At 43.0% G+C, this 14,772-nt stretch overlaps 1 pseudogene; it reads left to right on the plus strand.

Moving 5' to 3' along the window:
* The first annotated feature begins 195 nt into the window (after nucleotides 1-195).
* On the plus strand, nucleotides 196-12,936 carry LOC148862638 (putative cyclin-D6-1; annotated as a pseudogene).
* The last annotated feature ends 1,836 nt before the right edge of the window (nucleotides 12,937-14,772 follow it).

The following is a 14,772-nucleotide window of genomic DNA, read 5'->3' on the forward strand; positions in this document are numbered from 1 at the left end:
CTAAGGTTGGTATGAGGAGCGTTTCGTGAGAAGTAGATGGACAACTAAATTAGAAAATACCTTTTTTTTTGTTTATCGAGTTCACAAAAACCAGTCAATCATCTTAATGGAATACTTGAAAAAAGAAATTAAAAACTTGGGTAAATTATAAAGACCCCCGTACTATGGGGTCTGTGACAAAGACCCCCCTATACTATGACCGTGAGACAAAAACCCCTTCCGTTAAAATCTATCGTTACAATATTTTTTAATCCCCATACTACCCTTATAGATTCTACAAACAAAAACCAGTCATCTCTGTACTTTGTTTTGCGGCAGTAATCCACATTTCTCTCTCTCTCTCTCTCTCTCTCTCTCTCTCTCTCTCTCTCTCTCTCTCTCTCTCTCTCTTCCCCCCCCCCCCCAATCTCTATTCTAAACCCAAATGCAATAGATTCTACAGAGTCTTGTTCTCTCCCTTTCCCCAATTTTTAATAGTTATTCCTTCAAATCCCGCCCCAGAGGCTTCTTACTGTGCAAATCAAGATCCTTCATTTTTTTTTTTGTCAGGCTCAATTCTCCAACAATTTTGATCCATTCATAACATATCTCGCTATCAATTATCTCGATCGATTCATCTCCAGACAAGGAATGCCGGTAAGTAAAAGATAAGTTTGCCAAGTTTCCATTGTATCTTATCTTTCTCCTTCTTTTGTTATTTATGTTGTGGTCACTCCTAAAGTGATGGTGCGTGATCTGGATGCTCCTAGCTAGAAGATGATCTAAACACTAGTTGCGTGGCGAGCTAGACCAAGCTGCAAGATAATAAATCAGATAACCCAAGTGGCTAACCAGGCGAGGTCGCTCCAATGCTTAAATCAGTACTATATTATGGATGCGAATTGAATACTTGAATGCTAAAGTGCTAGTGAGCAAATAATCGCGTGTACCTTTGCCTTGAGGTTCGATGTCCTTATATAGTGGAGTAGTCGTGGATCTTACGAAAAAGCTCTGGGATCTCTAGGCTGCGCAGATAAGATCTGTTTCATTTTTTAAGGAGAGCAATGTGTCGATTGATAAGGTTTATCGCTTTCCTCCGATTTGGGTGGAGTGAGGATGAGTCTTGTCGTTATCCCGAGAAATTCGGGGTCCGTTGGGGAGACTTCTGGAGTCGATTACGTGGCGCTTCGACTCTTTAGCCCCAAACTGGCACTTCAGTTCTTTAGCCCTGAACTAGATTGGGTGTCAAGGTGTCTTTGTGCCGAGGTGGTTTTGGGCCGAGGTGATCGAATACCCGAGCTCTAATTGTTGCAAACTAGGTTCTTTTGGCTGAGTTGTCACCCCTTGAGCAGATCTTGTCCACGTGACCTCTTCTTACTAGGTTGTGTCAAATCACCTTTCATCAATTGCCCCCCACTCCTCGTGCCAGGGGTCCTGACCCAGTGCGGGGAGTTCATGATGAGTCCAAGTGGACTTGGCATGAAGTCTAGGTGACATGGAGGGTGGACCGTTGGTCGGACCTATTCAATCATCCAACTCAACCAAGAAACGACCCAGATCACATCTCGGCTATGCGCAAACATCACACTGTTTATAAATTCTGTGGACGTCAAAGGGCGCGCTCAACCGATTTTGTCCTCGGGTAGCGTGTAACTGGTTTTCATGGAAGTGGTCGGATCGCACAGATCTTAACTGTCGATTGTTGGATGTGGTGGATTATAAATAGGGGCCGAAGGACCCATTATCCTCACCATGAATCGTGTAACTAAGCTTTACTGAGATCGCGTCGGAGTCCTTTAGCTCACCATTCTCTCCCCTTGTGTCTGAGGTCATTATCGCCTTCTTTGGTGAGTTCATTTTCTTGCATTGACTGTTTCCTTTTCCTTTTTCAGTCCAATTTGTCTAGTGCTAGCATAGATAGGTTACTTAGTGATTCTAGTGAGCCCGGGGGTGCCGAGGTGCGGTCCTCAGCTCTTGTCGATGAGGCTAGCTCTTCGCTAGAGAGCTCCTCTTTGAACCTTTTAGGAGAAATGCCTTTACCTGACGTCGGGCCAGCGCGGTTTGAGGGACACGAACCTCAGGTAAAGCGGCCGACCTCCGGAGAGAGGGTCTTGTCTTCTACTCGAGGTTGGGATCCAGACAACTTTGGCCCTTCCACGATGACCTTGGACAGGTTGTTGTCCTTAATAGCTCGTTACTGTCTCCCCGATACTCTCGTCTTCAACATTCTTTTGGGTTAGTACCATTGGGTCCATGACCATTATGAACTCGCGGTTTTGGAGGAGCAGCTCGTAGTTGGGCTACGCTTCTCACTCCACCCCTTCATCATAGAAATTATTAAGTTTCTTAGTGTCACTATCGATCAGCTACCCCCGAACTCCATCAGTACTATTATTGGTAAGATCTCGCTCTTTCACGAGTATAACCGACCTCTCACTCTAGATATCTTTAGCTTAATTTGTTCCATTAAGAAAAATTATTCTTGCCTGTTCGGCAACACCCGGTAGAGTTACTATATCTCACCTCGCCCCGGGTTCAAGGTTCTATTCGGTAACCTGAAAAGGGTATCGGCCTAGAAGAGAAGGTACTTTTTTTGTTCGGAACCCCGAAGGATGGCCATTCCCAACTCATTGGCGAGTGGCCATTAAGGACCCCGGAGTGAGGCTGGATGCAGAGACCAGGGCAGTCATCCATTTTTGGAGGGACATTGGCCTTGAGATGGAAGATTTCCTAGCCGAGGAGAAGCTTGTGCGAGCTGGGTTGAGTCCTCCTAGTAGACCTCTACCTCGGCACACACATTACTTCTCTCTTTTTTCTTTTTGCACTTACTTCAGTTCGTAGCTAACTGGAAAAATTTCTCTTTTTCTTCTCTTTTGCAGGAACTATGATGGGCGTTGACGCCGCTAACCTCTTAAAGAGTGTTCAGAAGAGGAAGAAGAGAAAAGCCTCATAAAGGTCTGGTCAAGAGGAGGCTACCTCTTTGGTTCTTGTCGAGCCCGAGGTCGTAGCGCCAGAGCCAACCTCTGTTGAGCTCCCAGCGGAGGAGGTTTGTCCCCAACCTCCGGTTGTTGACCTGGAAGAAGATCAGGATGAGGAGACCCCAACTTGTGAGCTCGAAGGTACTTTAGTGCCCGAGCCTCAGCCCCCTCAACAAAGGAAAGCATAATGACTCCGAGGCTCGGGCTCCTTAAGAGCAAAGTCATAGTGTTTCCTGCAGAGGTCGCGGAGTGGGCTAACATGCCAACAAGTCAGCTCGGAGGAAGAGCAGCTAGCTATTGTATGGTGGTAAGTAACCTGCCTCTTCGTTTATTTTCTTATCCTTTTGTCAATCGTACTTACGCTTGGTTTCTTTTTTAGGTGAACTCTACTATCCACTCGCTAGTCTATCAATCTGAGATCCTCTTGAGGCGAACTTGGGAGGCCGAAGAGAACGCTCAGAAGCTTTACTGCAAGCTGGACTTAGCTTGGGGTGAAATTCTTAGGGCATAAAAGGGAGCTTGGAGCCAGGAGGAGCTGATTCTGCTGCTAATGAAGGAAAAGAAGAAGCTCAATGGGGAGAAGGAAGCTCTCCATCGGGAGAACGAAAACCTTGAGGCAATGATCAAGGAGCGCACCAAAATCTTTGACACCGCAATTCAGGAGGCGAGAAGTTCCCCGAGCTCGATCTTGGATCCATCTCCATGTCTTCCGTTACTCCAGAGATGGCGAAGGAGGCTGGCGAGGAACCTAACTCCTTCGAGGGAGAAAGTGATGATGAACTCCTCAAAGCAAAACCATTAGAGGAGGCAGGTCGAGATGACGTGGAGGAGGACCACATGGAGACTGATCTACCTACTGGAGGAGATGCTGGAAAGTCTGGTGTTTGATGTTTGAACATGCCTCTTCTCTTGGAGACCCCCATATATAGTGTATGTCTTGGGCCTCCGAGCTCAGTTATAGTAATAGTTGCCATATACTCTAAACTTTTCGTTAATGAAGCATAATAAATCAAAAGACTTATATGTGCAAAAATCTTTCTAAGTAAAATTTTTCTAAGTGTCAGTTATCCCAAAGTGCCAAGCTAGCGAGCTAGACTCCAAGTAGGAATAACCTTGTATTGTTGTTTGCCGAGGTGGATAAACACTATAGGGTATATACTCGACCTGTCTATGCACAGGCTACTTACTTGCCCAAGCCAAAGAGGCGATTGAGGGTCGTTGCGCATATGCTGAGGAGGTGACTATGACTTATCTACCCATGCCAAAGAGGCAACTAGGACTTGTCTACCTATGCCGAGGAGGCGACTAGGACTTATTGTAGTGCTGAGGTCTTTTGTCAGCTCGGCACCGTGGCCCTTAGGCTTTTGGGAGTGATTCATTGTCCTCTCTCCAGTCCGTCGTCTTTTTGACTAGTTCGGTGGTCCCATGGAATTAGAGGAATTTTACCTTGGAGTCATGGGCTCATAAGTAGTACCTTCTTAAGTTATCGATGTCCCTTGCTTAAGGTACCTACTTCCCTTCCAAAGTCTCGAGTTCATATGTGCCTTCCCCAAACATCCGCCTTACACGATACAAACCTTCCCAGTTCGGTCTGAGCTTACCTATGCTGGGCATTGGTACCATAACTTTCCAGAGAACCATGTCCCCGACACGGAACTGTCGTTTCTTGACTCGGGCATTATAGTACCAAGCTACTCTCTTCTGGTAGGCCACGGTCCGAATGTAGGTCAGGTCTCACACCTCCTCTACTAGGTCCAAGTTGGTATAGAGCTCATCGTCACCTGTTACCTCATCATAGGCCTCAAATCGTAATGTGGGTACCTCGATCTTGATAGTAGTTCTTTGCTCGATAGTAGTTCGGTATGCCCAAAGGACACTAGGCAGTTCGTCCACCACAATCCCTTTGCTCGAGCTAGGCGAGCTTTCAATCTGTGAAGTATCGCCCTGTTAGTTACTTCTACTTGTCCGTTCGCTTGGGGGTGTGCCACCAAGGTGAAGTTTTGCTGAATCCCCATCTCGGCACACCAATTTTGAAACTTAACATCTTTGAATTGTTTCCCATTATCGGATATCAACACCCGGGGTAGTCCGATGCGGCATACTATGCTTTTCCAGAAGAGATTATCTATATTACGAGTTGTGATTGTTACTAGGGATTCGAATTCCACCCACTTCATAAAATAATCTATTACTACAACCAAGAACCTCCTCTGCCCTGTTACTGGCAGGAAGGACCAAGGATGTCGATTCCCCACTACGCGAAGTGCCACGGGTTGGTGAGGTATTTCAAATTAGCAGCAAGTTGGTGGTGGATATTGGCATGCCTCTAGCATTTATCACACTTCTTGACGAGCTCGAGTGCACCTGCCTTCATTGTGGGCCAATAATAGCCTTGCTTTAACACTTTCTATGTGAGGGCTCTACCCCCCAAGTGTCCACCGCACAAACCTTCATGGGTGTCGCGAAGTATGTGCTCAACTTCTAAGGGTTGCAGGCAATGCAGGTAAGAGAGTGTGAAGGATCTTCTATACAGTTGTCTGTCTATGATGACGTACTTGGTTGACTGACGCTCTACCCTCCGAGCCGCATTGCGTTCTGTAGGTAGGGTCTCGTGGAGCAGATGACCAGCGAACGGGTCGATCCAACTCGGTTCTGCTTGCAACGCGGGAGCGAACTCTTCTGCCCCCCCAAGAATCCTGGGCCAAGGTAAGTCCTCTATGTACACAGTTCGCATAGTGTTGTTGCTCGTGCTCACTAGACGTGACAAGGCATCGGCCTCAGCATTCTCGAACCTTGGAATTTGATTGATAAAGTAGGAGATGAAGCTATGCAAGATCTCTTTGACTTTTGCTAGGTAAGTTGCCATAGTTGGGTCACGGGCTTCGTATTCACCAGTGGCTTGGTTGACCACTAGTTGTGAATTGCTGCATAAGGTTCTTCGCTTTCATTTCCCTTGCTAAGGTCAGCCTAACGATCAACGCTTCACACTCTACGTCATTGTTCGATGCCTCGAATCTGAACTGGAGAGCATACTCTAGCTTCACCACGCTTGGGCCGTACAATATTAGTCCTGCACCACTTCCCTACTGGTTGGATGAGCCGTCAATGTGGAGGATTCAGGGCTCCTCGTCCTAGGTTGGTATCACTCTGATTGGGCCCGGCGCCGCACTGGTTGACGCTCCCGACATGTGAGTGAGCTCGGTCAATTCAAGGGTTGCTACACTGAGCGTGCACTCTGCTACGAAGTCCGCCAAGACTTGGGCTTTGATTGTTGGTCGTGGCTCATACTGGATATCATATTTGCTCAGCTCGATGGACCACTTCGTTAATCTTCCAAACACCTCGGGCTTAAGCAAAATCTATCTCAGGGGTTTGTTGGGCCTGGAAGTATGGGCAAAGTAAGGCTGTTCACGAGTCGGGTTGGGTCGGTTTACTGAGATTTTTCCAACCGACCCAACCTGATCGAGTTACTTGAAATTGAAACCGAAACCGACCCTGCGTTAAGCAAAATTGACCTAGTTGGTTTGAGCCAGTTTGGGTCGATTTCATCTCTAAGTTCAACCATGGTAATAAATTGGTAGGTTGGGCGTCAGAGAAGTAGCTAGCAACATCATCCAGTAAGGAAAACACATAAATTAAGAGAAAACGGGCCAATAACTTTGTGAAGCAGGAGCACCCCCAGTCAAGTTATCAAGAAAATAGAAAGTCAAACTGTATTAGAGAAAGAAGATTGAAATTTGTATATTTCAAGAAACCTTCTAATCTAAGTAAAAAAGGACACCTAATTCTAATTGTAATTGGTTGCCTATTTGGTGTAAGACCATAGAAACTAGGATCCTTTGATTATTTTCTTTAAACTTATCCAAAAAAATTCCTTGTTTAGTTATCTTACAATACTTGCCATTAATGTCATTCCTAACTAGAAGACTAGAAATTAAGTTATGTTGCAACTAGGATAGAGACAACTTAGTTAAGTAGGAACTAACTAGGTTGTAACTACTAACTAATAAGTCAATTCGGTGTGTGAAAACCAAAACCGACCTGAACCATCGGTTTATGATTTTTTACAACCCGAAACTGATAGGTGCTAAAGAAAACCCAGCCGAATCGGGTTGGGTCGGTCCGGGTTAGTCGGCTTGGTTAGGTTGGGTCATCTTATGAACAGCCCTAGGGCGAAGTTTCCGGGCTGCTATGACCAGTGCGTACACTAGTTTCTCAATCTCCGAGTACCTAGTCTCTACATCTTGCAAAACTTTACTAACATAGTAGATGGGTTGTTGGACCCGATCTACTTCTTTGATCAGTACTGAACGAACTACTTCATCGCTTGCGGAGAGGTATAGTTTTAACACATCCCCTTCTTCAGGCCGAGTTAAAACTAGAGCGGTAGTTAAGTACCTTTTCAGCTCGTCAAAAGCGAGCTGGCACTCTTCGGTCCATTCGATGTTCTTGCTCTTTTTTATAGCTTTAAAAAATGGTAGGCATCAGTCTGTTGATTTAGACATGAAGCGGCTCAGGGCAACTATCCGGCCAGTCAGCCTCTGGACTTCTTTTATTTTTTGGGGTGGTCTCATATCTAGGATCGCCTTTATTTTTTTTGGGTTGGCCTAGATGCCACGTCGGTTGACTATATAGCCTAGGAATTTACCCGAAGTGACTCCAAAGATGCATTTATTCGGATTTAATTTCATGTTATATCTTCTTAAAATTTGAAAAACATCATTTAAATCATTCAACAAAAAGTTTGAAAACTAGGTCTTCATGACCATGTCATCAACATAACATTCTACTTTATTGCCGATTAACGGCTCAAAAACTTTGTTTACAAGGTGTTGGATGTTGCCCTAGCATTTTTCAATCAAAAGGGCATGACCTTGTAACAATATAGCCCGAGCTTAGTTATGAAAGCGGTCTTGTCTTCATTAGCAGGATCTATCATAATCTGGTTGTAACTGGAATAGGCGTCTAGAAAACTCAGCAACTCATGCCTTGAGGTCATGTCCACTAAGTGATCGATTTTGGGCAGTGGGAAGCAGTCTTTCATGAAGGCTCTATTCAGGTCGGTGTAGTCAACGCACATGTGCCACTTGCCATTGTCCTTTTCACCAGAACTAGGTTGGCCACCCAGCTCGGGTAATGGACTTCCTTGATGAAGTCTGCTGCGAGGAGCTTCCCAACCTCCTCATCGAATACCCTCTAACGTTTCGGGGTGATGTTGCATTTCTTTTGTCTTACTGGCCTAACTAAAGGGTCGGCATTAAGCTTGTGAGTTATAATTTTTGGATCAATCCCGAGTATCTTTGTTGTAGACCAAGCAAAAATATCTAAATTTTCAAGTAAAAAACTTACTAGTTGGGTTTGAAGTGGTTCGTTTATCGAGGCACCGATCTAAAGAGTTTTGGCTGGTTTGGTGGCAGAGACTAGTATATGGACCGTTTCTTCTTTCGGGGCAGCTCACTTGCCGGTATACTCCGCTGGTTGCTCGAATTCGATGTCCTCTACTAGCTTTGCTTTTCCTTTCAAAGTGGCTACATAGCACATGCGGGATTTGAGCTGGTCACCACACACGACTCCCACCCCGTAGTCAGTTGGGAACTTCATCGCTAAGTAGTAAGTGGACACTATCGCACGCAAAACGTGGGTGATAGGCCAATCTACTATTGCATTGTAGAGGGAGGGAGTCGTGACTACCAAGAATGTGTGCTCAAAGCATACAATGTTTGGCCACATGCCTGCTTCCACGGGTACTGTGACTCGACCCAGAGGTTGGACCTCCTTGCCGTTGAACCCTATCAAAGGTGTATCTGCTGGTTTCAGGTCGCTTTACTGTAACTGTAATTTGTCAAAGGTCTCCTTGAAGAGTATGTCTGTTGAACTGCTTGAGTCTACTATGATGTGTTTCACTTCAAAGTCATTGATCCTTAGCTTCTCTACTAAAGCATCACCGTGTAGGTATTGGATCCTGCACCCATCATCCTCTGTGAAGTAGATCAGTTCTTCGAGTCGAGGTCGCTTTGGCGGATTTTCGCCTTCGTTTTCCAATTCGCATACCGAGATTCTCCCAACTGCTAATGTACATCCGGCAATGATGAACCCATCGGTAATCATATTGATCACTCCGCGAAATGACCTTTCCTCTAGCAGTTGCCGAGGTGGCTGCTCATTCTGCCTGCTGGTCTCGGGGGCATTCCTCCTCTGGTTCCCCTATCGGTCTGCTTGCCCCCTTTCTTCTCGCAGGATGTAATTCCTTAGGTACCCGTGACGGATAAGTTCCTCGATCTCACCATGGAGATTCTTGCAATTTTCTGTGTTGTGTCCATGATCTTGGTGGAAGTGACAGTAGAAATTCGAGTTTCTTGTTGCTAGGTTTCACCTTAGCCTAGGAGGCCATTTAACAAAGGAGGAATCCTTAATAGCCATTAAGATCTCTCATCGCTTAGGATTCAAAGGTGTATAGTTTGTTCTCTCCATGGGCAGGGTCCTGGAATGCCGACCTGACTTGTGCCTGCGTGAAGGGGACTGACTTCTTGACTTGCTTCTTCCACTGCTCAAGGACATGCTCTTCTTTTTTTTTCTGCCCACCATTGCTTGTCCCTTCATTCTCTCTCTTCCTCTTTTCCACCGGTGGATTATCAATCTTTTGGTTGATATCCTCCTTGGTACCGATGAACTGGTTTGCCAACTTAAGGAACTCGGTGATATCTTTTGATTTATTGGCTACCATGTGCCACTTGAACTCTTTATGGGTGATTCCTTTCTTTTCCGTAGTGAGTCACACCACTGGATCAAGTTCAGTATCTGCAGGCAAGTATCGTTGAAGCGTTTTACGTAGCTTCTGATTGATTCTCCTTCCCTCTTCAGAAGACTTTCTTGCAACTTTGGGCATTTCTTGGTGGTAATGAAATGCGTAGTAAATAGATTGGAAAACTGTGCCCAGCTTTTGATGGAGCCCGGTGTGAGGTTCCGATACCAGGTTTGGATTACCCCCCTGAACGTGGTGGAGAATGCCACATACATGTAGGATTCATTAGCCCTAGCTAGGTGCATCTGAGACTGGAAAGAATCCACGTGATCATTGGGGTCAAATGACCTGTCATACTTATCTAACGGGGGTACCTTGAAGTCCTTCAGCATTAGGGTTGCTAGGAGCTCGAGAGACGGAGGAGATGACCGGCAAAGCAAGAGAAGCGCAGTCTTCGTTGCCACCGAGCTCACTTCTTCCTTTTCTTTAGCTCGCTCTGCTTGTTGGCTTGGCTTGGCTGGCATTGGTGCTACTGACATCGGTCTGATCTGGTATCTCAACATCATTATGGACATTGTCGCGAGGTGGATCCTGGTTCCTTCTTGTCTGGTTGTGGAGTTTGCACTAGCTGTCACGAGGCACCGAGGGGTCCTGCCTCAAGTTTGCATCTCAAGCTCTGGGCTGGTTGTTATCTCCTTGCGATCCGTTGTTTTCTTGTTGGGAGTGTTGCACCGGATTGGCCCTGTTGAGCTGACTATCCTCGGGCCTATTTCTAAAGTTTCCTTGTGAGACTAGAGGAGTATGCTGACCATCTCTCCTCCCACGGGGTGAAGCCTGACCCCTGGGAGGAACCGACACCTGCGAGGTCCCCTCACCCCGATGGGGGGATCGATGGACGTTTTGGCTAGTTCCAGGCTGATTCTGGTTCTGGCCCTGGCACAACCCTGGGTGCCTACCAAGCTGCAAGATAATATATCAGAGAACCCGGGGTGGCTAACCCGATGAGGTCGCTCCGATGCTTAAGTCAGTACTATATTATGGATGCGAGCTGAATACTTGAATGCTAGAGTGCTAGTGAGCAAATAATCGTGCGTACCTTTGCCTTGAGGTTCGATGTCCTTATATAGTGGAGTAGCCGTGGATCTTACAAAAAAACTCTGGGATCTCCGGGTTGCATAGATAAGATATATTCCATTTTTGAAGGAGAGCAATGTGTCAATTGATAAGGTTTATCGCTTTCCTTCGATTCGGGCGAAGTGAGGATGAGTCCTATCGTGATCCCGAGAAATTCGAGGTCCATTGGGAAGGCTTTTGGAGTCGATTACGTGGCACTTTGGTTCTTTAGCCCCGAACTGGTACTTCGGTTCTTTAGCCCCGAACTGAATTGGGTGTTGAGGTGCCTTTGTGCCGAGGTGACTAAATACTTGAGCTCTAATCGTTGCGAATTGAGTTCTTTTGGCTGAGTTGTCACCCTTCAAGCAGATCACATCCAAGTAACCTCTTCTTACTAAGTCGTGCCAAATCACCCTTCATCATGTAGCATTTTCACTCGTCATCTCATCATCGGTTCGATCCTTTTGAAGATGTAAGCGATCTTGATGTTGCTACAAGGAAAGCCGTGGATCCTGAGGCTTGTCGCAATGTCTTGCCTTTCCCTTGCAGCGAAAATGAAGAAAACAGAGTTCTCCCTACTGATTTCCAGGTAAAAGAATGTACTTTTTTTTTTTCTTATTTCTTTCTATCTTTGTCCTATTCGTCGCTCTATTCCGTTCGTTAATCGAATCAAACTCTATACATTTACTAAATGCTACCGGTATTAAAAGAAGTCACCGATTTGCTGAAACAGAGGGAAGAAGGAATCATCTTCAACACACAAACAATACAGCGAATGGAGCTCCTGATACTTGGAGCACTCAAGTGGAGAATGCGCTCGATAACGCCCTTCTCCTTTATTTGTTACTTCCTTTCTCTATTCAAAATCAAAGAACCGCTTCTGATACATGATCTGAAAACTAGAGCAACAGAGATTATCTTTAAAGCTCAAAATGGTAAATCGAAATAACGTTATTGCATATAGAAATATTTCTTTCGTAATTGTACATCAGAGTAATTCTCGATTGGATCATTACAATCTCCCTTATTACTTATACAGAGATCAGACTTTTAGAGTTCAAGCCATCGATAGTTGCAGCAGCGGCAGTTAGTTCTTTCCCTTGCAATTCCCTTGCTTTAAAAAAGAGATTTCCTCTCGTGTATATGTAAATAAAGTAAGCACTTTCCCATTTTACAAATGAGATGTGTTCTTTTTAGCCCCTCTTAAAATCCATTTTGTTATTTTCTCCAGGTTATAGGAGAACCTGTTCGATTGTTGCAGAATGATGCAAGACATAGTGATTGACGGCTACCAGTCGGTATTTGATATATATGGTTTCAAAGCTCGGACACGCCAGTCAACGTGCTTGACCAGTACTACTCAAGCTCGGAAAGCAAGAAGACCAGCTCCTCCATCTCCATCGCCACTCCTATAAAAACAGCGGAGAGAGACATCAAGCGGAGAAAGTTGAGCGTCTTCTGCAACGATAATGCGTTACAGCTTTCACAGATACAGCAGTGTTGAATTCCTGATAAGTAATCTGGTACAACAGCATAACTCATCCAGGGAACGACATCAGCAGCACAATCGATTGAAAACAAAAGAAAACAGTCTATGAGAGTGTGTAATACTCTCCCGAAACCAAGTCACTGCTGCCCCATCACGTACACGACAATCTGCCTTCCAAATCCATCGAAAAGAAAAAGAAAAAGAAAAACAAGATGAAGGAAAGAAAAACAAATGAAAGGAAGAACATGACTCTGTAGAGTCTGATGCATTTGGGTTTTGGAGCAGTCCCTATAGAGGAAGATGAGAGATCGGGGGAGAGAGATATTGATTAACGCTGTTGCTGTTCGGGTGTCGTAGATCGGACAAGATGAACAGTGTTTTCTCTTAATTATCTGGGATTAAAAAATATTATAACGATAGAACCCATAGAACAGGGGGTCGTTGTCGCAAAACAAAGTACAGGGGGTCTTTGTCACAGACCCCATAGTACAGGGGGCCTTTCTAATTTACCCTACAAAATTTTTTGGGATAAAAAATATAAAAACCAATAAAGATATAGGGGATGGATAAGGGACATGAAAGAGAAAGAGAGGGCAAGGGTTTTGATAATTGCGTAGTTAGTTAAGATTTCTTTATATATATAGTTGTGGCTTGTGTGATGTACGGTGTGATACCAAGCCTAACCCAAACTTTTTTGGGATAAGTGAATTGCACTCTACCTCAAAAATCTGAAATTGCACCCCCCTCCTTCTAGTCTACTAGTAGCCCCCCTATAAACCGCATCCTATCCATGGATTGGCATCAATCCATGGTCAGGATTCAATCTATTCCTATAAATCTTAGCTCCACCCTAAGGGTGGATTGAACTATAAAAACCCAAACTTTTTTTGGGCTACGTGTTATTAGATAAATTTTTATTATTTATCTTAATGTTTATTATTTTTATTATATTTTATTAATTTTATTACTCTTAAATATAATGCATAGGCTTTATTAAGTGACATTTAGACAAGAGTCTTAAGACATTTCTAATTGGGCCAGGTTGAATCCTATCCATCTTAGTAGTATTCTTGGGTTATGTATTGTTTAATAAATTAAGAAAAATCCAAAAATCTAGAAGGAATTAGGGAGGAGAGTTACTTTTTTATGAAATTAAATTAAAAAATGATTTTTATTGCTTTTAATTAAATTGTGTTTTATTAATTTTTATCAATTTTAGCTAATAAAATTTTTTCTAAGTATATTAATAATTTTTATTGTTTTTAATTATAATAAATTTTTAATTATTTATAAATTTTGCTAATTTTAAAGTAAGTTACAAAACTAAGCTATTTAATTTATTTTCACTTATTTATATTTTTCTATTAGTTTATGATTTTTAATATTTTCTAATTAATAAAACTGTTTTAGTAAAATTTTCTTTTCTTTGCTATTTTTATTTTCAAAACTGCATAACCTCAAGTTCAGTATGAACTAATAATCAAAGCTAGTGGGTTAGATGGTTTTTAGGTGTTCAAATAACTCGACCAATGAAATTTGTCTTTTTGATGTATAGCAATTTTTGGATTCTGAGCTCATTTATTCTCTTACTTTATTGTTCTCATGGGAAACGACAAAATCGGGGAAACAATTTAATCCATTTGGTTTACCACTCAATGCTTCTAAAACTTAAATTTGCCACAACGAAGCTGTAAGACAAAGGAGACAATTCATGTTCATAGAAAATGTTTTTAGAAAATTAGTAGTTATTTTTTTACATAATTTATAAAAAATGTAGTTGTTAACAATTTTTTTTGAATATATAACAAAAAATATTTTATCCAAAATTCAATTAATAGTGAAATTAATATTTTAATAAAAACATGTTAATTAATAGTGAAAGTGTGAAACTAATAGTATTTCTAATATTTATTTTCAAGACATTTCCCACAAAATTATTTAACAGATTTGACAAACTAAATCAAATCAATCATAGGATGGCAATTTTCCTCACTGAATGGGGGCCTTGTCCTATCCCCCAATCTCGAGAACAGGGACAGAAATGGAGAAAACATTTTTGCCCATAGGGACAAGGTTGGGGGGGGGGGCAAGTCTACACATAATACAAGTACAAGCTAGGCCCTAGTTAAACAACCCCTAAGCTAGACCTACGATTAATATTATTGTATAATATTTAAATAGCAAATTTTATATAGATACATGGTAACTACTATTATACAGAGATAACAAAATTTTATATATTTTCTCTAATTGACCAAAATTAAATAAAAAATTTGATTTATAAAAAGTCATAGTATTATAACTAACATGGGAAAGCTTGTCCCTATCCTAGGCCCAGACAAATATTATTCAAACTTTGGGTGTGGGCCAAATCAGACACATGCAGCCAAACTATAATACAAATCAAGATCCAACCTAAGATTTTCTCTTTTTTTTTTTTTTTTTTTGATTCATTGAGCTACACAATGGGG

This window comes from Nelumbo lutea, chromosome 3, assembly GCF_056320005.1.
Source record: "Nelumbo lutea isolate HS-2025 chromosome 3, American lotus-T2T, whole genome shotgun sequence".
NCBI classification, from domain to species: domain Eukaryota; kingdom Viridiplantae; phylum Streptophyta; class Magnoliopsida; order Proteales; family Nelumbonaceae; genus Nelumbo; species Nelumbo lutea.